Raw genomic sequence first — 24,793 nt, 5'->3', positions numbered from 1 at the left:
ACGTTCGTCGACAAGTTTGGTTTCTTGCACAGCAGTTTAGAAGCCAAAAGCTGCGGAGCCGTTTTTGCCGCCATCTTTACTCCTACCCGCATGGCGGATTTAGCTTCTCCAGCGTTTCCATGCGAATTTTAACTCCCGTCACCTTCTCCGTGGCCATCCTTGTCTTTCCTATGCTTGCCATGATTCTCAGGGTCCAGACGGAGTTCCAAGAGCCGTTTTAAGAGTTATTCCGGAACGCCATGCAGTAAATTCCAGGTTTTTCGACTTAATTGATGAAGCTTTGGGAATTTCTTCGCGCCGTCTTCGTAGACGTGTGAGGCACCCCCAGAAGCTTCGGAAAATGTCTTTTTGATTAAAACTATCAGCGAACGTCTTGAAATATGTTAATTTTTTCCTTCCGCAAACAATTTTAGGTACGCGCCATGATGTAAACTTTTAATAGCACGGTTTTATTATATGTTCTTCTTTCTTGATCGGCGTATTCGAATGAATGTGTGTTGGCATATCGATACTTGTCGAGGACAAGTATCGATATATCGAGTACATTGGTATTTCTTATAATACTATCGATGAGTAAATCTTAAACTAATATTCAAATCTTATAAACTAATATTCATATCTTACATTACATTCGTTTTTTATTCAATAAAACAAACTTAATAGGAAAAAAATCATTAAAAAACACATAAGAAAAATTTGACACCTCAAAAGTCTGCGTACACTATTCTGCGTACACGACTAAAATTCTAAGTTGTTAATATTTTGTGGGATCTCCCTATCGTTTTAAAACATCTACCAGACGTCTAGGCATTGAGTCAACCAGATTCCTGGTGTTCTCGGCAGTTATTTTGCCCCATTCCTCCACGATAACTTCCTTCAACAAGTTTTTAGAGCTTATGGTGTGCCTACGAATCCTGCGATCGAGTAAATCCCATAGATGTTCTATGGGATTTAGGTCTGGGGACTAAGGAGGCGATCGAAGTTCATTTTTTACATTGTAAAGCAAACAGAGCTTACCATTGTGGCCAGTATGCGTCGGATCATTGTCCTGTTGTCAGCAAAAGTCGTCTTCAAGCTGTAATTTTTGGGCACTCTGCTGAAGGTTTTCTTTCAGAATTTGAATATATGGTCCATTGCCCAAAGTGCCTTATATTAGAAGTTATCCGCAACTAAACATGAAAATGTAGTTCGTTTTCTAAGTGTACGCAGAGATATGCGAGCAAGTGTATTTGGTTATTGAAAAATAGATGTTCGGATTTTTCAAAAGAAAAACAGATATCTTGGAACTTGCATTTATTTAAACGCGTAAGCTTTAGTGCCATTAGAGAGAATATATTAAAACGATATAACGCCTTTGAAAGTATTTCTTTATGCCACTATGTAATCAAACAGCAACAAATTTGGAGAAAATGTTTTGGCAAATATACTGGCTTTAAGATGTTTATGGATGCAACGTTTTCAGCGCTTGCACGTGTAGTTTGGTTACCAGAAATGGAATTTTATTTAAATCTTGGTGATTGGCCACTTTCAAGAAAAGGTGGCCAACAAAGAACTTCAGGACCCTATCCCATATTTTCCTGTTGTGGAAGTGATGATAGTTATGACATTACGTTACCGACTTACGATATAACCGAGTCGACGTTGGAGAACATGGGACGAGTCATGTTAGATATGCTCTCAGTTCAGCAAACTGATATTCCATGGGACAACAAAGAAGAAATAGGGTTTTTTCGCGGTCGAGATTCCAGGCGAGAAAGGCTAAAATTAATCGATTTGGCCAGGAAATTTCCAGACTTGATCAATGCATCTATTACCAACTTTTTCTTTTTTCGCAATGAAGAACAAAAATATGAGTTTTTTAGGGTATGTTAAAAAAAGCTTCGCTTTACTTTACACTCATAAATATATTTTTAGTATAAATATCAGCTGAATATTGATGGGGCAGTTGCAGCATATCGGCTACCCTATCTCCTTGCTGGTGGTTCCTTAGTATTCAAACAAGAATCGCCCTACTATGAGCATTTTTATAGCAAGCTGCTGCCGTAAAAACATTATGTGCCAATCAAGCGATATCATAGAAAAAATAAGATGGGCAAAAGACAACGACATACGTGCAAAGGAGATCGCTTTAGCTGCGCGGAAGTTTGTTGAGGAAAACCTTTTACCTCAGCACATCTATTGCTATAACATGACACTATTTAAAGAATGGAGCAATCGCCTTATATCGCCAGTCAAAGTTCTCCCAGATATGGAAAAACTAAGTTTAAGCTACTCATGCTCATGTGAAAAAGGTCAGAATAGGGATGAACTATAAGCTGTACATGTTTTAGGTACTTACAAAATCATACATTTAATTTATGGACGATTGACTTTTGCGATTCTTTTTTCAGGACGTTCAACCAATCAGATGAATAAGTACATACATATATATACATCCATATGTATATGTACAGAAATCATTTTGTCACAAGATTTAATCATACTTGAAATTAACAAAAACATAAACAGCTGCATAGTACATATCAATTTATTCAAATATTGGAACCCATATAAATATCCAGCGGACATTGTTACAATTATCAATGCTACTTTGTTGGAAAAAATTGAGTTTATTTGACCAAAACCGTAGAATAGAGATAACAACTAGTGTTGGGCTACTCATTTTCGTATGTTAATATAGGCTTTATGAAGATGTACTGTATATATAATTATTTTATAATTCTATTTAACATCTACAGCTGGTACTTTTAAACCTAAAAAAAATATTGGGGTTTATAATAACTTCAAAGAGAGCTATCGGATTTTAAAGTAACATGCCATTTTATATTTCTACAGAAAGAAAATAAAGCTCTTCGTATTTAAAATCACACCAATGCCAGTAGATCACCCAAGACACCCGATACTCAACCTCTACTATTATGCTAATATAAAATATATTTTGTTCTTACCGAACATATTTCCGGTGTTAGGAATATAAAATAGAGAATTGGTTTTATACTTTTTTTAAATCACACGTTTGTAACGATTTTTCGATAATTTTGATCAAACGTGAAAAAAAATTTAAATTAGAATAGAACAAATTAATGGGATAAGGAAAGATCATGTTATTATTAAACAAGCCTCAGGATCGGTTGCAAAAAAAATTTTAGTTCGAAATTTACAGCGCCTTCTAAAGGAGATGGGCTTGATGCCAAGGACACCTGCGAAAAAGTCACTTTTAAATAGTCAAATTAAGAAAGCTCGCTTAAATTGGTCTAAAAAAAAATCAAATTGCGTTGAATCTGAGTGGTCACGAAACATTTTGTCGGATGAGACTGATGGTGAAAATATGGGGAAGCATATCTAAATATACAACTGAATCACTAATAATGATTAAAGGTATGGTACATACAAAAAAGTGGTCAGTTGTTGTGCCCAGTATGAAATCAATTGCTGAGAGGGAAAAAAATTCCATCTTTCAGGAATATTCTGTACCTTGTCATCATCACTCTGTGTCAGTGATTCTATGACGTTTTGGTATTATTGAAAATGCATTCTAACTAGTTTCGATTATTTTTCTACGACAGATTACAATTTTGAAGCCGGAACGGGGCCTTAGATTGGCCATCTAACAGCCCCGACTTCAATCCGATAGAGAATGTCTAGGGCCTTATAGAAAATAAAATAACCTATTGGTTACAATTTTGTTTATGTTAAAGAAATCGTTTTTTTTTTTAATTTTAATGCATTTTTTTCCTCTGTTTGCTCAAATTACTACATGATGGTTGAAAAAGGAGTTATTTGGAAATTTTTCATTTAAATGAATGAACATGATATCAAAAAATGTAGTATTTAATTTGTCAGGAATTGATTTATTGACACAAAAAAAATTACACGAATCGGATAACATTTGGGGAATCTCCATGCCGCAGAAGTAAACAATTCATGAAATATCGGAGTCGGTGAAGTTCCTAGATCTTTTTGGGCCTTTATTCTATCAATATCCAAATTGGAAGCGACTGCTCTATGCTTTCATTCAATGGAACTAGATGTCTTGTATCGGTTCCAAGTATTACAGCTGCCAGTCTCTTGAACGGTGCTTCTTAGTCGAACGGTTAAATTTACCCGCGGCCCCTCGTTGCTGCCTTTTAAAAAAGCATAACGATCGCATCCTCAGATCAGTTTTCCTATCCTCACGAACTTAGTTCCTTCTCTTCTAATGTGTTAAAAGGAAGTTTCTTCATCAAAATATTTTGAATTCCTTCATAGTCGCATCCCATTCAAAGTCTCCACATTTCTCTTTCTCAATCGACTCTGAATTATTGAATGAGAAATAAATGTGTCTAATGTCGGCACACCATGTCTCGAATGGTAAGATTTCAAAACAAGTGTACCTCGAGAGTACCTAGTTTTGAGTGATTAATCCTGGTAATGATTTCCACTCCCGAATAATTAAATAACATTCGATAACCTCAGCCAGTAGAGTATGCTATTTAGGCGATGGACGGCATATAAAGAGTGATGGGCATAAAAACCATAGTGAAGCGCGTTTTCCGATGTCACATACCGTGGACAAAAGCTTTTATCTGGTATCCTCTAGAAAGTATAATTGAATTCCAGACACAGCAATCATAAACAGGAATACCCATTTCCATTTACTCTTGCATAATCCAGACGATTTTCCAATTCTCCGATTTTCGATTACAATTTTCCACTTCTTTAATCACGTCTCGACGAGCTTCTAAGAAGTTTTCCTGGAGTTTATTGTCTGATCCTATATCTGATCCTTCATTTGCAATATATGCAATAGTTATATCATCCGCTTGATCTTTTATTTGCAACTATTTCTCTTACAACATAAATATATCCATTGTTTTAAAATTTCTTGGTTATTATTATATTATGTATTAATTATATTATAATTATTAATTATTTAATAATTATTAATTAATTATATTATATTATGGACACGCAATCCTCTACGGAATCGCTTCGCTCGTGCGCCAACCCCACTCTCACACATACTCTGGTATGTTACGCCTACTTTTAAATAACTTTATAATTTAGAAAAGCTAATGCCTCTTGACCATACAAACATTTTAGTTTAAACTTACAGTTTTGGATATGTAATGTTTTCATTATCATGTTCATTTTCGTCGAACGGTGGCCACTGACCGCACATCTAATGCCGTACCTGGTTTTATACATAGCAAAATAAAAGCCGTCGGCTTAAAGGTGGAGAAGTTGAACTTCTCTTATGCCAGGGAGATAACTTCCTTTAAGATAAGCGTCTCCCCAGCTCATTGTCTCCATAGCTCTCACTAGTCAAAATCAGCCCAACGTGACTTTCTTATCTTCTATACTTCCACTCGTCCAAAAAAACTATCTTCTCCTCTTGTAGTAACCTATCAGTATTTTAAAGGCTTACGCAGTAAGCCAGCACTCTTTTTCGGGATAGTGACGCATTTTCATCCCATGTTATTGTGTTTACCGAGACCTGGTTAAAAGCAGACATTCTTAGATCCGAAGTTTTGTCAGGTCGGTCTCGACGTGGGGTTCTGATCATTGGAGTAGAACAACACGTCGGAATATTTCACAGTCTAAGTTCAACAAGAGCTGGAATTCCTGTGTGTAAAACTGATTTTTTTCGCCTTTGCTATCGTCATTACTTGATTCCGCCTTCTTCGGATATTTTAATTTACGAAAAGCTTTAAAAACGTTTTTTCCTCGCCATCAGATAAAGATCATATGATAGTTCTTGGTGTCTTCAACTTGCCAGAAACTGTTTGGTCTTAGGTAAACGAGTCTAGTCACCTAGTTCCCATGTCACGACATGACTTTGTTGACGACTTGTCCCTGTCTCAAGTCAATCATGTGAAAAATTCCCCGTGTTCCGACTATAGTGTTGTAAACCCGAGCGTTTCCGCTCAGTATACCTGAAGACGCTTACCATCCTACTTTCGAAGTGTCTCTCGACATTCGATTTTTAGTGAGAGTGAATGTTTGTAACAGCCAGAAGAAAACTTTTCCGACCCCACTATAAAGTATATATATTCTTGATCAGCATCAAAAGCCGATGAGCTCTATCGCATGTCTGTCTGTCCGCTTGTCTGTTCGTCCGTCCATTCGAATGAGCGCCTAGATCTCAGAGACTATAAGAGCTGGAGTAAACACATTTTGTATCCGGACTCCTGTCCGATATCTGTTACAAGTGTATTTTATACGTTTTTCTCAAGACCCTAAACAGTTTTACAGCTTCGTAAACAGTAAGTCTAGAACGTCCGCACACCCATCCTTGCTATCTTCAAATAATAATCACGCAATGGCCAATCTCTTTGCCCAATTTTCCTAAACTACCTACCAACAACCCGAAAAGCTACTCTGGTAAGCCGTACCCATACGGTTTATCAAGGTGGAACGGCATTTTCAGCTTTTTCAGTTTTCTATTTTGAATGCGCTATTTCTCGTAGTTGATGGTGGGCTCAATTTTCTTTTTATTTGCACATCGCTACGTGCAAAAAACATCTGATGTTTTTAAACGTTGGTTGTAAAACTTAAAGTAGCGATCTTGCTAGGGGATTTGGATAGGAAGCGAGCTTTGTTTTTTGGTTTTCCCTTTTGTCCTAGTATCTCATCTTTAACGAGTTTAATATTCTCCTTACGGAGATACCATGCCAGAGTAATGGTTCCTAGGATTCACAAATGTGCTTGCTGGGTAATGTCGACGTTGGTCGGAGCCATAAGTCCAGATAAATTTCAGCACGGAGTTGTACATGAGGACATTATAGTCCAAGATTAGGGAAGAGCGAACGCTTATTAGCCAGTGGAGATTACTTTCTTTTATTGTAATATACTTCTTCTTGGCTTCTATGTGCTTGCGCCAGGTGAGCCGTCTGTCTAAATGGACGGCCAGGTAAACTACATCGTTACCTTGTGAAACGCGTGCATTGCTTAAAACCAAAAGAGAACAGCTTTGTTTGTTGAGACTCAACTAAAACCATCTCTCCACAGTAAATAGACGGCAGGCTAATTGGGCAGTTGCCTTAACTGGGCATCTGGAGCGACTAAGAATCGCGGTGTCATCAACAAACGTTGAGGTTGTTACCTGGTTACTTGTGTACAAGACATGGAGGTCCGAGAACGCTTGGGGCACTCCAGCTTTTATTATGCGATCATTTAAGGTTGCCTCTCATCGCAAAGACTCTATTTTAGAGATTTGCGTTTTGTGAAAGTAGCTTTGTTATTTTGTACATAAGGCAGTCTAGGAATTCCAGGAATCGTGCCGTACAATATTTCCGTCAAATCTCTGACGTGATGCGGTTGACCTGCTCAATCTTTCAGTCCTTTTCTCGAAAACCGAATTGGTATTATGGTATGGTACAATGTTGCTAGTTTGGATGTATATGCAGATGCGCAGTAGGAGAACTTTTTCAAATATCATGGAAAAAACAAATAAGCAGGTCTGTTGGTCTGTACAACGATGGCTGCGTTTTGTCTTATCCTGGTTTAGTAATCATCAATATAATTGGCTTCTTCCATTTTTGGTGAAAGTACCAAAGTCTTGCGATTGCATCCAAAAGCTGCCAGATCTGTTGATCCGCACACCTAAGGAGTTCTATGATAATTTTCTGAGTTTATTTTGAGGAGCTAGTATTTTGCACCCCAGTTCGGCCCTTAAATTTCAAATTTAAATCAAAAAAATAAGAGCCTTCAGACTGCAGTATTGATGTGCTTAACTTCCGTACCAATAAAAATTATATCGGTAACTACTATTGAAACAATAGTGTTACCTTAAAATTATTCTATGTGACTTCAATGTCGGGATTTTTGAAAGTAATAATATATTTTAGGTTTGCTGCGAATATGCTCCCCCGTTGAAGGATTCAAGCTTTCAACCGAGGTCGGCTCGATTGGCAGGATGGCGATTTTGGAAATGGCTCTTTTGACCAGACCATTTTCTGCACGAATGACTGTTACTCTCACGATGCCGTCACCCACAGAAATTGCGCTGTCGATTTGACCAGGTGGCCACCTGGTGCATTGTCCTCCTTCAGCAGCACGTTGCTGCCGACCGTTGCAAAGCATATTGAGATGTCGCATTTCGTTGGCGAGCGATTCCTGACTTCTGATTTAAAATGGACCGCAAAATTTGATGCACACACTCACTTGGTAATGGGGCCATGATTTGGTCCAGAAGTTTAGGTCGCATGCGAAAGCTGCGCACGCATTTGTTGATGATATTCGATACAGACTTGATGCCTCCAAAAGGCCAGTATCGCTTACGGAGCGTTGCTAGGAAAAATTACGAACCGGCATGAAGAAATTTTAGATGATAATGTGTAATTATTTCTGCGGTGACTGAGTAGCGTTTAGGCTACAATAACGGATGCTTTGCTTCATATTCCAAGTCTGAGTTCTGAAGACGAACGCCGATGTTTAAGAGTCCCTTGGCATCCAACAATGGGCACAAAGAACGAAGGTTGCTTCTGTTGGAAGAGGCTTATTTAAACTGAGCGCATTGTATTCCTTGAGGAAGTGCGAAAGCTGAATTTTTTCTATAAATAAATGAGTTCAGCGCTTGATCTCATCTGAAGTGAGTGGACCTTTGGAATAAGATCATTTTAGCGATATAAATCTGTACACGTTTGGGAAAATACGGTGTACCTTAGCAAATGACTTGTAGAATTAACAAGTTGCCAATTCGAGGTATTGGACTGTATGAATGAGAGTCTATTGTGCCACAGCTGTGTGTCCAAAAGTTCCAGAGGAGTGCTTCCACGCGATAAAATGTACGCAGGGTTCAGCTGGGAGGCCAGATGATGCCAGGTCATGCTCTTCGTGCGCTCCAGGGTTTCCGATATTCCCTGTTGGATACAAAGACGTTAATGTGGATGTAAAAAAACTCTGCAATTCGGATCGGACAAATACGCGCGCACCATAAGCGGCTGTGCTGGCGTCGCGAAATCCATGCAGTTCATGTGTAGCCAGAGGAATCAGAAGGAAACGGGAAATTTGAAACTGCTAACAAATGAGAGCTGCGAAATGACTTTAATCCAGTCAAAGTGTAACGACTGCTTAGAGAAATACCTTCAACCTGGTAATGATGGGCGCGATCAATCCTAGAGGATCGTAGAATCTAGCTTTCATCGAGCCTTGTGACTGGTACTTCCGAAAAAAATGAAGAGCAGCCAATCAGAACTAGGGCATTATACCAAACCTCCTCACAAACCTATTATCTTTCTCCTTTCAAGGCATCAGGATCGTTCGAGCATCATTTCCTGATTGGAAAGTTTTCCAAAGTTTACTTGCTGGCGGATTCGAATGCCTTCTTCGATAGAGTCCCCTCCTCAGATTAAATCGTCTATGTAGAATGCTCGACAAATCTCTTTGCATCTAATAGAAAGGTAAGCTCTTCATCGTAGGTTAGCTGTTTCATTGCTCGAATTGCTAGAAACGTAGCAGTTTTAGTTCCATACGCTACTGTACTTCCTTATCTTTTCATTTTGAGCTTCATCCGAGCTTGATCTTTTAGAGCGTTGGTAGGTTATCCGATATTCGAATTTGGCCGATGCAAATGAGATCGAAAAATTGTCCGGCAAGTAACAAATCTATTCTTTAGGATTTGAAAAACGTTGGATCCGCCAGTGGGATGTTTTTGGGGATATTCTATTCTGAGATATCTTATCCAAAGTAAGGTTGAATCCGTCATCGTACGAATGATGTGAAAAAAATTTTGTGCTGAATCTGTCACGTGACTGTGCTGAAATGTCAGCGGACATGTTAGAAAATAGGGTTGCTTCGTCTATACCAGATATGGAGACGGCTACATTATGAATTTTGAGTTGGAGTTGCTTAGCAAGACGAGCACTGATAAAGTTGAGCTGAAAACCAGAGTCAAGCAAGGCACGGCAAGGTATAAATACACCTGAGTGGCTCTTAGCATGCCCACAGCAGGAAATTCGTGGTTTCAGGTATTAATACAAGCGTAGGACTGCGCAGTCGCCACCGCATCAATCTGCTGAAGCGGGTGTCATGTTGCGTAGCTGCTGTGTCCCTACATTCTTCAAGCCAGAGCTGTTCAGCTGCCTGGAAATTAACCGCAACCACTTTTGCTGACGCTGCGCCTTTTGAGTGTTCTGTTACTAGACGCGGCACAAGGAGCATTTGGTCCACTTAATAATGTTTATGCTCGTCGACCAGACTGGCAATGCTACATGCTAGAACACAAATAACTAGTCCTAGGCAGAATTAGATCATCGGCCTGAAGTTATCGGCTCCTTGTTTTACCTTTTTGGTTAATGGCTTTGGCTTTGAAGATTCCTATACCGAGAGCCATTTATGACGTCATAGTCGTTGAACGTGACTAGATACGTACCAGAGATGTGGAACGCCACGCTGCTGGCTGATCGGTGATAGCTATGATCCCGTCGTCGACAAGTGTGATGTGGAATGATGTGTACCGGAATACAAGGCTTGGGCACAAGAGACGCTCATCGACGCTTCGCAGAATGTTGTACTGGTCATTCCTTTGTGTTCGTTGTCCTGAAGTCTGCCTCTACCGTTTCTTCTACATACAGAGAGGTCAGCTTATTTCCGTGACCATAACAAGAACATTTTTGTCCGAAAAGAACAAAAACCTGCTTCAAAGGAAAACGCGAGTCTTCAAGGATAATCTGATTCCTGTGATTGTGGTGCGCTGTTTTCTAATGCATTAATATTTGGACAATGCGTCTGCGATGTGGTTCTCTTTGCCTGGTTTATAAAAGAGCTTCTCACCGAGCTCATCGATGCGTGTTTTCCAGCGTTGTGATCCCCTTAAACGTGAGTGTTTGGAATACATTTTTGTCCCAGTCTTCGTAGATGGACCAAGGACCACACAATTGCCAAAAGCTTCCGCTCGTTAGCAGCGCAGTTTAGCTCACTGTTCTTTAGGGTTCTTGAAATCAATGGTATTGGGCGACCACCATGCGAAAGGACTGTCCCGATGGTATAGGCAGAGGCGCAGGTATATAGGTCGAACGGTTTTCTATAAATTGGGTAATTTACATAATTAATTTTACGTGTACTGATGCTAGACTGTTCCTTACGTTTAAAAAAGCGTGTCGTTGGACTTTGCTAAATATGATAGGGGTTTTTCGCCCAGAAGAAGCGTTTTCGATAACATAAAGTATATATATTTCTGTTCAGCATCAATAGCCCAGTCGATTGAGCCATTTCTGTCTGTCTGTCCGTCTATCTGTCCGTCCCGATGGTCGCATAGATCTACGAGACTATAAGAGCCAGAAAAACCAAATTTGGTATCCAGTTGCAAGTGCATTTCAAAATTTCGCACTGCCCCCTTCCGCTTTCACAAAAGACGAAAATCTATTGCATCCACAATTTTGAAGATGCGAAAAATCAGAAACGCATCACTACACGTTCTGACTGATTTTCTGTCTTTCCCTCCCACACTCTTTGTCGTTCAGTATTAGTATCGGGTATCGTTTCCCCTCGTTTTAGACTTATATTTATTGACGGACACATTTTGCCCTTCTATAATGTCGGAAAACGGTCGGGCAATTGATGCATAATTTTTCGCGAATCATATGTAGTAAGTTTATCTGCATTTCGTAGACCAAAGGGCAGTTGGGATTTGCTGGCCACTGTTTTTTGGTTTAGCTTCCGAAAGTCCATTACGAGTCGTTTCTTCCTATTGCCCTCCTCATCAGTGCACTTTTTGTCCACGACCCATATACGATTAATATATGGCGATCTAGATTTGCGATTGTCTTTGAAAAGGCTATTAACTTTAACCTAGGGTAAGGGAGCAGCTCGAAGTAAACTACTTATAAGGCAGTGCTCCGTTAGGGTCGCGCTATTTATCTTATTTAACATTTTAATAAAATTGGCCTTTATGGCTGGGGTGCATCGACTTCAGGTTAACATCTACATATGCAGCTGTTGAATTTTATCACCTCAGTCGTGTTACCGAATCTGTGCATATCGCACTTTAAGCATTATGTCGCCCAATGATGGCCAATGATGCCATCGAAAGATGATGTTTTTAGAAAAAAAAGAGGGGGAACGTTGTAAGTTGCTGCTGCGACCGCAACTTTACTATTATACCCGATACTTAGTCAGTATGGCTCTCCCCCGGCAGACGACGTGTACATTGAGCGACAAAAAATGTGTGCGCGAGAGACAGAAAATCAGTCTAAGTGTGTCGTCGGGCTTGTGATTTGTTATTTTTGGCTATAATACTAATCCGATCTGATCAAAATTCGACAACCTGGAACATATGGTCATTCTCTATGATTGTGGGTTTTTAATTTTCCCATATCTTAAAATTTGTGGATGCCACAGATTTTCGTTCTTTGTGGTGGTGGAAGGGGCGAGATATGACCCTGTTACAAGTATATTTCAAAACTTCGCCACACCCCCTTCCGCCCCCGCAAATGACGAAAATCTGGGGCATCCACAATATTGCACATTCGAGAAAACTAAAAACGCAAAATCATAGATAATGACCATATCTATCAGATTGCTGAATCTGGATCAGATCGGATCATTTTTGTAGCCAAAAGCAAGAAATCAATTTGCAGTGGCTACGCAGCGCCCGACGTCACGCTCAGACTGATTTCTGTCTCTCTCGCACGCACTCTTTGTCGTGTCGTTTAATATTAGCGGCGTCTGCCGGAGGAGAGCCATACTGACTAAGTATCGGGTATAAATGTAGAGTTGCGGTCTCCGCAGCAACTCACAACGTTCCCCCTCGTTAAATTTTGTTTTTATGACATTTTCTGTGTTAGTAATTTAAAACTATGTTGGGTGAACTGGGTAAAATCCCATTGGGCGCCAGAACGACGAATTTACTTTATAGAGTTGAGATTTATTGTTCCTCAGGCGGAGGTCTTAGAGAATCTGAAACTAAGAAAAATGGAAGTCTTAATATTAGACCTACTGCCGTGGGCTGCGCAGTCGGCGCCGCATTCATTTTCTAAAGAGACTAGCGCGTGTCTGCTGTCTGCTGCAGTGGCAAGACCGCGATGAAAACCACGAATTGTATCAAAACGAGAAAAAAGATTACGTCGGGGTCACCAATGTTTCGAGGTGTTACTATTTTCATAATTTAAATCAACAAAATAAAAGACTTTTGACTGTGGAATTCGACTGTGCCAAACAAAATTATATCGATAACTAGTTGTGGTACTATAGTATTAACAAAGACTTTGTTAACTAGCGCGCTGGAGCTTTTCACTTGGATGTATATTGATGGAGACCTCGGCTTTTTGGGGTTTCCTCTTCGGCTTTGGTAAGCTGATCGTTCGTATTATCAGTCAGCAACGCAAACATTTTGGTGCTTTTCATTTACTATGCGATTTGAGCTTCAAAAATTTATTTCTGGTTTATTGCCCTCAGTTTTGCAGCCTGAGTTTTCTCTTGATTTTAATGTAGCGATCCCATTATGTCTGACCAGCTTGTTGAACTTGTTATGGGTCTTGTGCATGCAGATTGTTGTTATTACCCAAATTGGCACTGAAACTTTCATTCCACTTTGTAATAGCATTTTGCGCTTGCGTTGCAGAAGTTACGAACATAGTCGAAATCGCGCTGTTGTTGACGAAGACCGTTGCATTTGATGTTGTTTTTGCTGCGATTGCAGTAGTTAGGGCGGTCATTGCACTTGTTGTAGCTGGCGAGCCACACTGCGAGATCTATAACATGAGAGTTACAGTAAGCACCAGCTTGGAAGCACCAGCTTCCAATCGGCTGTAGTAAGTTGGGGACTGCATACCTGCAGTAGTGTCAGGATCATCTCTGGTTCTGCAGGCTTCCCCGAGACGAATGCAGTGGCCCTCGGTCTGCTCGGAACGTCTTCCCATATTACGGCCTGCAGTTTGGCTCCTGGGTAGATCTCCTTAAGGGGAATCCACCGCTTTTATGTAGTGGGCCGCACATTGAGCATCTTAGTAGGTGGTGGCTTTCACCGTGCCTTGATGCCACCCTGCGTTCTCACATTTGAGTGATGGCCCGCCATTGTCCCCAAGCTCCTGCAGGAATTCGATTGTTCTTGTTACCCCTATCCAGAACGCCAACTACAGTCTTGCCCTTCGCCACCTCAGAAAACGATCATTTAGTGAGGTGGGTTTTCACCCGCTTGGCTTGTTGGGTTTGCCCTGGCTATTCCGGCTGTGTTGACGCATATGATTACTCTTATGGCCATGGCTATGGCAACAATGCCTGTCTGGACTTCTGCGATGCGTTCTTGGTATTCTTCGCTCAGGCAGTCGGAATATTACTCCTCTATGGGCGGCAGGAAATATAGTTGTTTTCATACATTTGAGCTTAGGTCTAGGCATTTCGATTAAAAATATTCATAATTCTTTGTTAACTAGTGCCTTCACATTGGGTGCGCACAATAATTGGGTTACGCTGATAGCGGTGGAACTTTTATTCAAAATCGCCTCCAAATCGTGTCTGTTGTAGGTCGTTGTTAAGACTTAAGCATTGGTTAAGTGTATTCTCCACTTGTGTTTTGTTGTAATATCTTTTAATGGGTTACAGATCTTTGTTTACACCCGAACAGTCATAACTTGTCTACTTTATGTGATTTCTTTAGAAATCAATTTTTTGGATACATGAGTGAATATATGTTTATGTTTGAAAATTCTGCAAGGGGCCGAAAGTGGCATGGTGTTGTCGATAATGTGTTAATTTTTGATCATTCTGCAATGGGCCGAAAGTGGCATGGTTTTGTATTTTGATTCTTGTGAACCTTTTTGTGTACATATTCTTTATAGGTATAATTATAAGTACAGATAATCATTTACAGTCAATTACATTGGGTAGGGAAGTGCTATCGTTTGCAGTCTTCGTGCTACTTTAATTCTTCTTATGGCATAGATTATTAATATTATTATTATTATGATTCCGATAATCATGGCCGCATGTTTAGATACATGATGGAACATAAGTCCTTTCAAATCATGATGACCTTCTTTTAAACATTTTAATTCGTTTCTTAACTTATCCATTTCTTCTGTATGGTTAATTAATGGTACTGTCAATGGATTGTATAAAAGGATGAAATTGGCTCGTAGCTTTCTTTTTGACTACTGTGATGAGGTACTAGTATTTTATCATCGGTTCGCACAGTAACGCCATGGATTATTGTTAAAATTCCTTGTTGGGAAAGATCAATTAGTTCTTGAATTGAGTTACTACATTGAATTCTAGCATTAATGTTTACTGAAACTTTGAAGAGCCAAGAACTTTCTGTTTGACTACTGTGATGAGGTACTAGTATTTTATCATCGGTTCGCACAGTAACGCCATGTATTATTGTTAAAATTCCTTGTTGGGAAAGATCAATTAGTTCTTGAATTGAGTTACCACATTGAATTCTAGCATTAATGTTTACTGGAACTTTGAAGAGCCAGCCCTGCCTTTCTAACTCGACCCATAATGATCTTGTCTCTGCTATCTTGCTATTTAAGCAATGTGAATGTCGTTTAACGTTTCCCTATCTTCAGCGTCCATTATCCCAAACAATATCTTTTCCCTTTTTTATCATTTGCAAATACTGGTCCATGTTATAACAAACAATTAAATCCCAAGATGAGGTGACCATTTCAACGTCCCCCAGCGAGTTTAAATATATCGAAGTGGAACTGTTAATTTTTTCGATTGACCACTTCGCTTGTCCCCTGGCAAAAATTTTTGCATTTGATACTTGGCAAAATAACACAAGTAGTAACAATGTTGCCATTAGTCTTAGTTTGGATATTTGAGGTCTACTACGAGTACTTCTGGTCTCTATTGGAGTCATTTCTGAGTCTTGCTCTTCTGATTTAATGGACAAATTTCAGTTATAGGTCGACCTGTCTTGATGTTTTATGGTTGCTACTCTGATTCTATCGTCCCCAATTACCCTTTTCAAGTGATATTTCACTGATTTTACCCCAGCCGCTTAGATACCTCCGAAGTGAGGTCCTGCCGGGGGAATCCCACTCGTTCTGTTCTCTTTTTAACATTGGCACATTTTATGTTGTCCCTAAGAGTTCTTTGGTACTCTTCCTCTATATTAATTTGTCGGTATATTTTTCTATGTTCGCAGATATTACAAGTGGCCTTTTACGCCCCTTCACCATAATATCGAAGATATTTTTTTGAACTATTGTTCCAACCCACCTGATAACATTCAAACTTTTATTGTTTGTGATTTTTGCTAACGCATTAAAAACAGACCTCGCAAATAACGGTTGTCACTTACGGCGGGTCTGATAAAGTCCTCTCATTTACGGACACATTGAGAAAAGGGACAGAAAAGACCCGATCAAATCTGTTTTTGCTCAACTCCGCTCTTCGCTCAACCAAAGACCGAATTTTTAATTTTTTTTGTGTTACTGTTTTTCACAAAGCATTTTGTCGCGAGCGAACGAAAAACGTGTCTTTTGCGTATGTATGCGTGCTTGTAGGTTTGGTGCCTATGATAACGATCACTTGCCTTTGTGAATTGCATGCGGTTATTGGCGCTTAAAATGAATTGAATTTATAATGGGAATATTATCATTATCCATTATCACTCCATTATCATCACAACTCTTCTTCATCGTATCTGTTCAGTTTGCAGAAAATTTCAAATATATAAAAATATACATATGACAATACAATAACCTATTAGATGCGGAAAACATGAATAAATAAACATAAACACGAAAAAAAACTAAAAACACTTTACTCAGACACTTTTTTGGTTATCTAAAGACACTTTTTCTGTGAGCGATTGATCCAAAGTGTCTCTCTAAGTTGTTATTGTGAGACACGATCCTGTGTCGGGCTCAACCGAAAACACGAAACACATAACACAAGCGAAGAAGCAAAAAGTGTTCTGCTCAGTGAGAGACCGTATCTGCGTGGTCTCCTTCTGTTTTGTCAGGGACGAGACAGCAAAGGGAAAAAGTGTTGACCGTTGTTTGCGAGCTATGATTAAAAACCACCCTCCGCTTTTTCGTTAGACTGCAATCTCTTGTGACTCCTTATAATATCCCATCTTCTTTGGACTCTACCATATGTCCTAAGTTTTTATATTCATGCATAAACTTTATGTAATTTTCTTTTAATATTTTATTATTGCTGAGCTTTCTTTCTAAACTGTAAATCGCGCCATAGCTTGTGGTTTTGAATCCCCTAGATCCTTTTCTTTTTTAAACCCGTTTTTAAACCCGATGCTCAAAATGATATATGGATTTGTAGTGAAAATGGATGTGTGTAACGTCCAGAAGAAATCGTTTCCGACCTCATAAAGTATATATATTCTTGATCAGCATCAATAGCCGAGTCGATTGAGCCCTGTCTGTCCGTCCCTATTAGCGCCTACTGCTCAAAGACTATAAGAGCTAGAGCAACGACATTTTTTATCCGGACTTCAAATACATCCAAAACAAAATCTCAGAGACTATAAAAGCTAGAGCAACCAAATTTAGTATCCACACTCCTATGATATCGGACCCTGACAAGTTTGTTTCCAAATATCGCCACACCCCCTTCCGCCCCCGCAAAGGACGAAAACCTGGGGCATCCACGAATCTCAGAGACTATTAAGGCTATAGTAACCAAATTTGCTATCCACACTCCAGTTAGATCTCACTATAAAACGTTTATTTAAAATTTTCGCCAATTGGCAGTAGCTACGTAGCTTCCGACGACACGCTCAGACTGATTTTCTGTCTCTCTCGCACGGACTCTTTGTCGTGTCGCTTAATAGCGTCGTCTGCCGGAGGAGAGCCATACTGACTAAGTATTGCGGACGCCGCAGCAACTCACAACATTTCCCCTCGTGTAAAATATGGGTATACAAATCTATCCCAATTATTACATCTACCCTACTTGGTTTGTTAAATTTAGGGCTTGCCAATACATAATCTTGCCACATAGTTTTGTCAATGTTGAAAAATGGTAAAGCTTTCATCAGTTTCGGAAGAATAATTGCTTCAATATTTAGAGGACTTAAAAGAACTTGTCTCAACAGATTCAACAGAGTTCAACGCATGGCAGACCTGGGCATAACTGCCGGGCTACGCCGGGCCCTGGATACCGTGCTGGACCTTCTTCCAGTAGATCTCAAGAATGTGGCAACACTTTTCGCCCTCAGAATGAGAGAAGCCAAACTGTGGAAAGCGTCCACTGTTGGGCACTCAGGAATCCTGACGAGACTCCCGCAGCTACTTGAGAGGACTGATTATTGTATCCTATTGTATCACCTCTCGACGCCTTTCCTGGTATCAATCCCACCTAGGGAGGACTGGGAGATGGGCGAACCAGGACCTGCAAATGCGATTAACTTATACTCTGATGGCTCACAGCTAGACGGCCGCATGGGAGGCGGAGTCTACTGTAGCGAGCTAATATCAATATCAATATCAATATCGTCGAAATCAACGACGCCGCCGACGTGCTAACCAGGCAGGGTACTACGATTACTCTCTTATCGGATGCCTCTGGCTACGTCCAGGCTTCTTACGCAAGAACTGTTCGAGCAAAGTGCAAATAGGAGATGGCTACAAACCGTTTTCTGTAAAGTTTCGAGATCGATCTTATTAATATACTGAACTCTATCTATCAGACTTATTCCCTTAAACTTATAGCAGAGAATTATGGTATGTCCTACCATTTTACATAGCGTCAAATTTTCTCTTATTTTGCCATATTGCACTACCTTTTCCAACGGTTTCCACTTTTTATCCTGCGACGTGTTACCGTTGCTCTAAAAACTCCATTACACCTGGTAATGCTTGGATTTCTTTTTTCCTTTTTTATGACTTTCATATAATTGTAAGGCATCTTATTGCATTTTTTCGACACTATGTGCGCCTGTTAATTGTGACTTTAATTTCTCAAGCAGCATTTTAATTCTCCAGCGGCCCAGTTAAAAAGTTAGTTACCATACTCCGTGCCTCACCCTTTATTTTATTTTTTATTTACTTTATTTACTTAGACTTTATCTGTTATGAATTAATTCACAAAATATTTGTGAAAAGCCGTCCCACTCTTTTTATTCGCCCGAGAATGTGGGTACCTCCACTTTCGGAAGATCAGGAAAATCGATATCTTCTATTTTTACCATTGCCCCTTTAGTATCCATGCTGTTTTCTTCAGCTATGGTTTGCATCCTAACTTCTAAGTTTCTTAACATGCTTTTAATATCAAATTCCACCTCGCCGATCTGGTCGTCGAAGCTGTCGTTTATTTCATAGCTATGATAAAACTCCTGAATTTTTGTGTTCAGTTTTTTACTGAGGAACTCAATTTTTCCCTTTCTGATTCTTCACTCTCCTAGTTTAGTCTGATCAAACTTCTGCATGGTTTCCTCTAAATACGTCTTCAGGTTTTCCACTATTCTGTCAATTCCCTCAGATATTTTTTCTATGCTATTGCCAATTTTGGGCTCTGTCTTCCTTCAATGTTCCAGTCTCCACTGACTATAACTTTTTTATTTCTACCTTCCCATTCGTTAGGGTTTTATTATTTTTGTACTCTACATACTTTTTATGTATGTCCTCTCTATTTTTAATCATTTTTTCATACTGCTGTCTCTTATAGTAGTCATGATCGAATACTCCATATGCTACCAGTGCGCTAACTTTATTCTTAAGGTCTCCTAACCTTTGGATTACATCGCTGGTCAAATGACCACCTTAAATCTTCTTAATCTCTCTTGCTATCGCGGCTTGAGCCTCTAATAGCTTTATTATTTGTTTTGATCACATATTACTTTAATTTGTTACTTAATTAGGCTTAACTACTTTATGTGATTTCTTTAGAGATCAGATTTTTGGATACATGCGTGAATATGTACAATAATATGTTTATGTTTGAACATTCTGCAAGGGGCCGAAAGTGGCATGGTTTTGTCATTAATATTTTAATGTTTGAACAGTCGTCGAAGTCCGGTTTCCCTGCAATAAGCTTCAGAGCCGTTCCAAGGAGATTTAAACTTCTGGCTTGCCTGTGGTCAACACAGCCGTCAGTGTCAGTAGATGTCTTGTATCGGTTTCTAGTATTTTCGTCATGTGTGCTTGAGGGAATACGTCCGTCATTTCTATTGTTTCTTGAACTTTAAGTTCATACTCCCTCCGGTTCGTCGAGTGGTGTATGTGGAAGGTTTTGTTCTATATGGGGATTAATCTGTCGATTATGGGGATGTTGTGCGCTTGTGAGTATTAAATTATAGCTGCGTCTGATCGTCTCGGGTTCTCTAAAACATTAATAAAACTGCAGGTTTGTAAAAGGCTAATGGTCTCTGTAAGTGTTCTTGTCGTTTTTCTGTATAGGTAGTGGCGAAGCGTATCTTGTGCCTATAATATGGCCAATACCTTTTCATTGGTCGAATAGTTTAATTCTCTATCTTTTAGTGTAATATCTAGTATGGGGGTGTTTTTTTGCGACAGCACCGCCCCGATGCCACTGGATGAGGCATCAGGTCAAACGGCTAGTTAAAGTCCGGGTAGTGGTGAATAACGTATTCCGACGCCAAAATGTTCCTAAGCTTGTCGAAGACCTGTTTTTGTACCTCATCAAAGTGTACAGGAATGGATTTCGTGCGCTGTTTGCTAACCTTACCGGACCTTACCTTACCCTTCAAAAGGCTGGAAATAGGTCTTGCTATTTATGCGAAGCCTTTTATGAAACACCTGTTGTAACTGGCAAAACCCAGGAATAAGGGTTGCCAAAATTCTTGAATGGCCTGACTGTATCAGGGCTAGTTCTTGTGCCTTCAGTTGACAACAAAGAACATTTCCCATGAATAATTGGGATTTTTTTTGACACTCTCATGTTGGGTCATGGAGACTACTGAGTACAGTGTCATTGTGCTTGACATATTCTGACTCGCTCTTTAAAAATACGATGACGTCGTCAACGTACACGTGGTACACGTGGTGAGAATCATCGATAGCCCGATGGAAAATGCTTGACGCATTCCTAAGGCCAAATGGCATACGGCAAAATTAATTTTTACCTCCGTCTTTTCACGATCGCGTTCAGCTAGCGTGATTTGTGGTACCGAGATCAAGGGTAGTGAAGTTTTTTGCTTTTCCCAGATTCGAAAGTATCATAAGGAAACTTGCGTTCAGCTTGCGGAAGTCCATGACCGCTTTTTGCTCGAAAGTGAGTTATCGGTTCGTTTCTTTCCAACAATCCATATGGGGTTGTTTTACGGGGACCTGGATGGACGAATGATTCCGTTCCGCAATAAATCCTTTATTTCGTTATTTAGGAAATCAGTGGATCCTACTGGAAAATGGTACATTTTGAAGTGGCTCCTCATCTTCGGTCCTGATCGCGGCAACTACAGCTTTATGTGGCAAATGCCGCCAAATGTAGCGGAACCTCGATGTCGTCCACTTTTGTGAAGTTGACGCTGTTGCACGTGTGTCTCCGTTGTCTCTGCGCTCAATGGTTTAGATTTTCACATCTTTCTTTTTTTGTTGGCCGGATTTGTATACCCGATATTCAAAATGAGTATTGGGGTATATTAGATTTGTGGTGAAAATGGATGTGTGTAACGTCCAGAAGGAATTGTTTCCAACCCCATTGAGTATATCAAGTATATTCTTGATCAGCATCAATAGCCGAGTTCATTGAGCCCTGACTGTCTGTCCGTCCCTATGAGCGCCTAGTGCTTAAGGACGTCTGTGATATGTCACTGTTACAAGTATATTTCAAAACTTCGCCCCGCCAACTTCCGCCCCCACAAATGGTGAAAATCTGTGGCATCCACAATTTCGACGATACGAGAAAACTAAAACGCAGAATCGTATTGGATGATTATATCTTCTAGACTGCAGAATCTGAACCAGATCGTTTCATTATTATAGCCAGAATGAAGAAAACAATTTCATTTTCTCTCGCTCTGTCTCTCTCTAACACCCACGTTTCATGGTAGGCTTAGCCTATCGCAAAAAGTTAGCGCCTAGATCTGAGACTATAAAAGCTAGAGCAACCAAATTTGGTATTCACAACTTCTTAGATATTGGACCGTGACAAGTTATTTTCAAAATTTCGCCACACCCCCTTCCGCCCCCGCAAAGGACGAAAATCTGGGGCATCCCCAAATCTCAGAGACTATTAAGGCTAGAGTAACCAAATTTGGTATCCACACTCCAGTTAGATCTCACTATAAAATGTATATTTTTAAAATTTCGCCCCACCCCATTTCGCTCCCACAAAAGACGAAAATCAGTGGCATCCACAAAATTGAAGATACAAGAAAACTAAAAACGGACATTCATAGAAAATTACAGTATCTATGAGATTGCTGAATCTGGATCAGATCGGATCATTTATATAGCTAAAGGAATTGTTTCTTGTATTTGGATTTGTTCTTTTTTTGCACTATAAATCCAGAAATATTTAAAATAACCGTTGTTAAGCTATTAAGCGTTTTTAACAACTGTTGCAATTTGAAGTTATTGAAAGTCGAGAGGCTGTTTATAATTCACAATTTATTTGCATATGTAAACCAACTTATCGCGTATGTACATATGGGGATGATTGGGGCGAACGATTGATGCAATGATGTTAGTCTAATAGCTAATAGCTCGCCAGTGGTCACTTCATGGGAGGAAGATCCTCATCCTTGACAAGAACCAAATCTCCGACTGCTAAACTAGGCTTCGCAGTGCGCTGCTGCAGTGACGTTATGTACTCCTCCTTCCACCGGGACCAAAAGAGCTGCTGCAGGTACGAAACGCGCTCTCAGCCGTCCAGGCGATCGAAGTTTAGCTGCGTGACGTCAGGCTCAGCGAACGAAGCAGGAGGGCCACCATTCAAGAAATGCGCTGGAGTTAGAACATCTAGATCGGCAGGGCTCTCTGAAATTGAAACTAAAGGTCTTGAATTAATCACTGCCGTGATGTGGCACAACAGCGTCCGCAGCTCGTCAAATCCAAGAACCGAGTTGCCTATCGCACGGTAGAAGTGGTACTTGACCGTCTTCACTGCAGCCTCCCATAGACCACCAAAATGAGGGGAGCGCGGAGGAATGAAATGCCAGTCTATAGCCTCGACCAAGCAAAAATCCAGCAGCGCCTTCTGATGGTCATCGCTGAGGACCAGGCGCTTTAATTCCATCAGCTCATTCTTAGCGCCGACAAAATTGGTTGCGTGGTCTGACCAAATTTGCCGCGGCTTCCGTCTGGTACATATGAAGCGCTTTAGTCCATGTAGAAAAGCAACTGTGGATAAGTCCTTTATAAGCTCCAGACGAACAGCCTTGGTAGCGAAACAAATGAAGACGCAGACGTAGCACTTGATTGGAGCCTTGTTGCGTGCCTCCGGTTTGTAGAAAAACGGCCCACAGAAGTCCACGCCTGTGATCTCAAAGGCATGAGAACCATCGAGCCGCTCCTTTGGAAGATCCGCCATAATATGCTCCAATACCCTGGGTTTTAGTCGAAAGCATCTTACGCACTTGTTTACTGCCTTGTTTACCGTCTTCCCATTGTGAATGTATCCGAAAACGCGTTGCAAAGAAGCAAATGAATTCGCATACTTGGAATCAGCAATAATGTCCATGTAGGGCGATTTGACCAGAAGAGCCTTCCAACGAAGTTCAAGGGCTGGCTTATCAGGTAGCACAGTGGGTTGCCAGTCATCTGAGGAGCCGCAAAGAAATGGAGGACCATGAGCCCAAAGAGGTGACTCATTCAGCTCAGGTTTAAAGCTGTGGGAACATAGCGCCATTCCATTTTTTCGGTCATTTCCTGAATCGTTGACACTCTATTTGCAACAAAAATATTAAATCTTGACGGCTCGCCCGAATCCAAGAGAGCGCAACGGCAGAATCACACCAACAGTAACACCTTCCCTTGAATACATTCATTCCAGCTATCTCAAATATGAGCCTAGCCAGCAACTCCGCTCCACAAAGCTCCAACTTTGGTACTGTAAGTGTCTTCAAAGGAGCCACACGAGATTTGGCACAAAGTAAGTGACTGCTGAAATGCTGACCCTTGGACACGACATAAATGCATGCACCATAAGCCTCGATGCTGGCATCGCAAAATCCGTGAATTTCCAGCGTAGAGTCTGGAAGGAGCACAAGCCGAGGAAATTCAAGTCGACGAATCTGACCAAAACTGGTGCATATTTCCTGCCACTCGGTGTTCAGTGCGACTGGAAGGCTTTCATCCCAGGACAACTTCTCTTGGCACAAACGCTGGAGAAAGATTTTGGATTTAGTAATTACGGGACCAAAATTCCAGTAGTTTGCTCCCTAATCCGGATAGCCTCCTCCTGCGAGCTGGCTCCAGATATCAAGTCATCCACGTAGAAGTCACGGCGAAGGATTTCAGCTCCAGCTGGAAACGCCATCTGCTCGTCTATTGCCAACTGATGCATCGCTCGCACAGATAGATAGGAGGCAGGCTTCGTCCCATAAGTAACGGTGTCCAATTGAAACACACGCAAGTCTTCTTCCCTGGAGTTTCTCCACAGAATACACTGCAAGTTGCTATCCTCGGTCGAGACTCTTACACAACGATACATCTTACAGATATCTCCCGTAATCGCAACGGCGTATGACCGAAATCGAGCAAGAATATGAAACAGTTTGGGTTGGATTACGGGACCAGCCATTAAAACGTCGTTCAGGGAATATCCAGATGAGGTTGAAGCGGATCCATCAAAAACGACGCGAAGCTTGGTCGTAGAATTATGTTCCTTCATGACGCAATGGGGGTTGGGTTGACCCGGACGGCCCTCAGAGGGGGCCCCACATAGGCCAGTATGGCCCTAAGTTGTCCGGATAGTGGGGGGGGGGGGGGTATGAACC

At 40.6% G+C, this 24,793-nt stretch overlaps 1 protein-coding gene and 1 long non-coding RNA gene across 4 annotated transcripts in view; one reads left to right on the top strand and one right to left on the bottom strand.

The window, feature by feature from the left end:
- Positions 1–24,793, top strand: part of LOC117191854 (techylectin-5B-like) — a 196,789-nt gene that overhangs the window by 95,400 nt on the left and 76,596 nt on the right. The window lies entirely within an intron of this gene.
- On the bottom strand, positions 7,787–9,893 carry LOC117191857. The gene is made up of 3 exons (XR_004474088.1): positions 9,209–9,893; positions 8,644–8,843; positions 7,787–8,582 (listed from the first exon to the last, which is right to left on the bottom strand). It is a non-coding gene; the product is annotated as an uncharacterized LOC117191857 (long non-coding RNA).

This window comes from Drosophila miranda (assembly GCF_003369915.1).
Source record: "Drosophila miranda strain MSH22 chromosome Y unlocalized genomic scaffold, D.miranda_PacBio2.1 Contig_Y1_pilon, whole genome shotgun sequence".
NCBI lineage: Eukaryota > Metazoa > Arthropoda > Insecta > Diptera > Drosophilidae > Drosophila > Drosophila miranda.
Note: the sequence above shows the minus strand (reverse complement) of the source record. Positions and strands in the feature narration are given on the sequence as shown.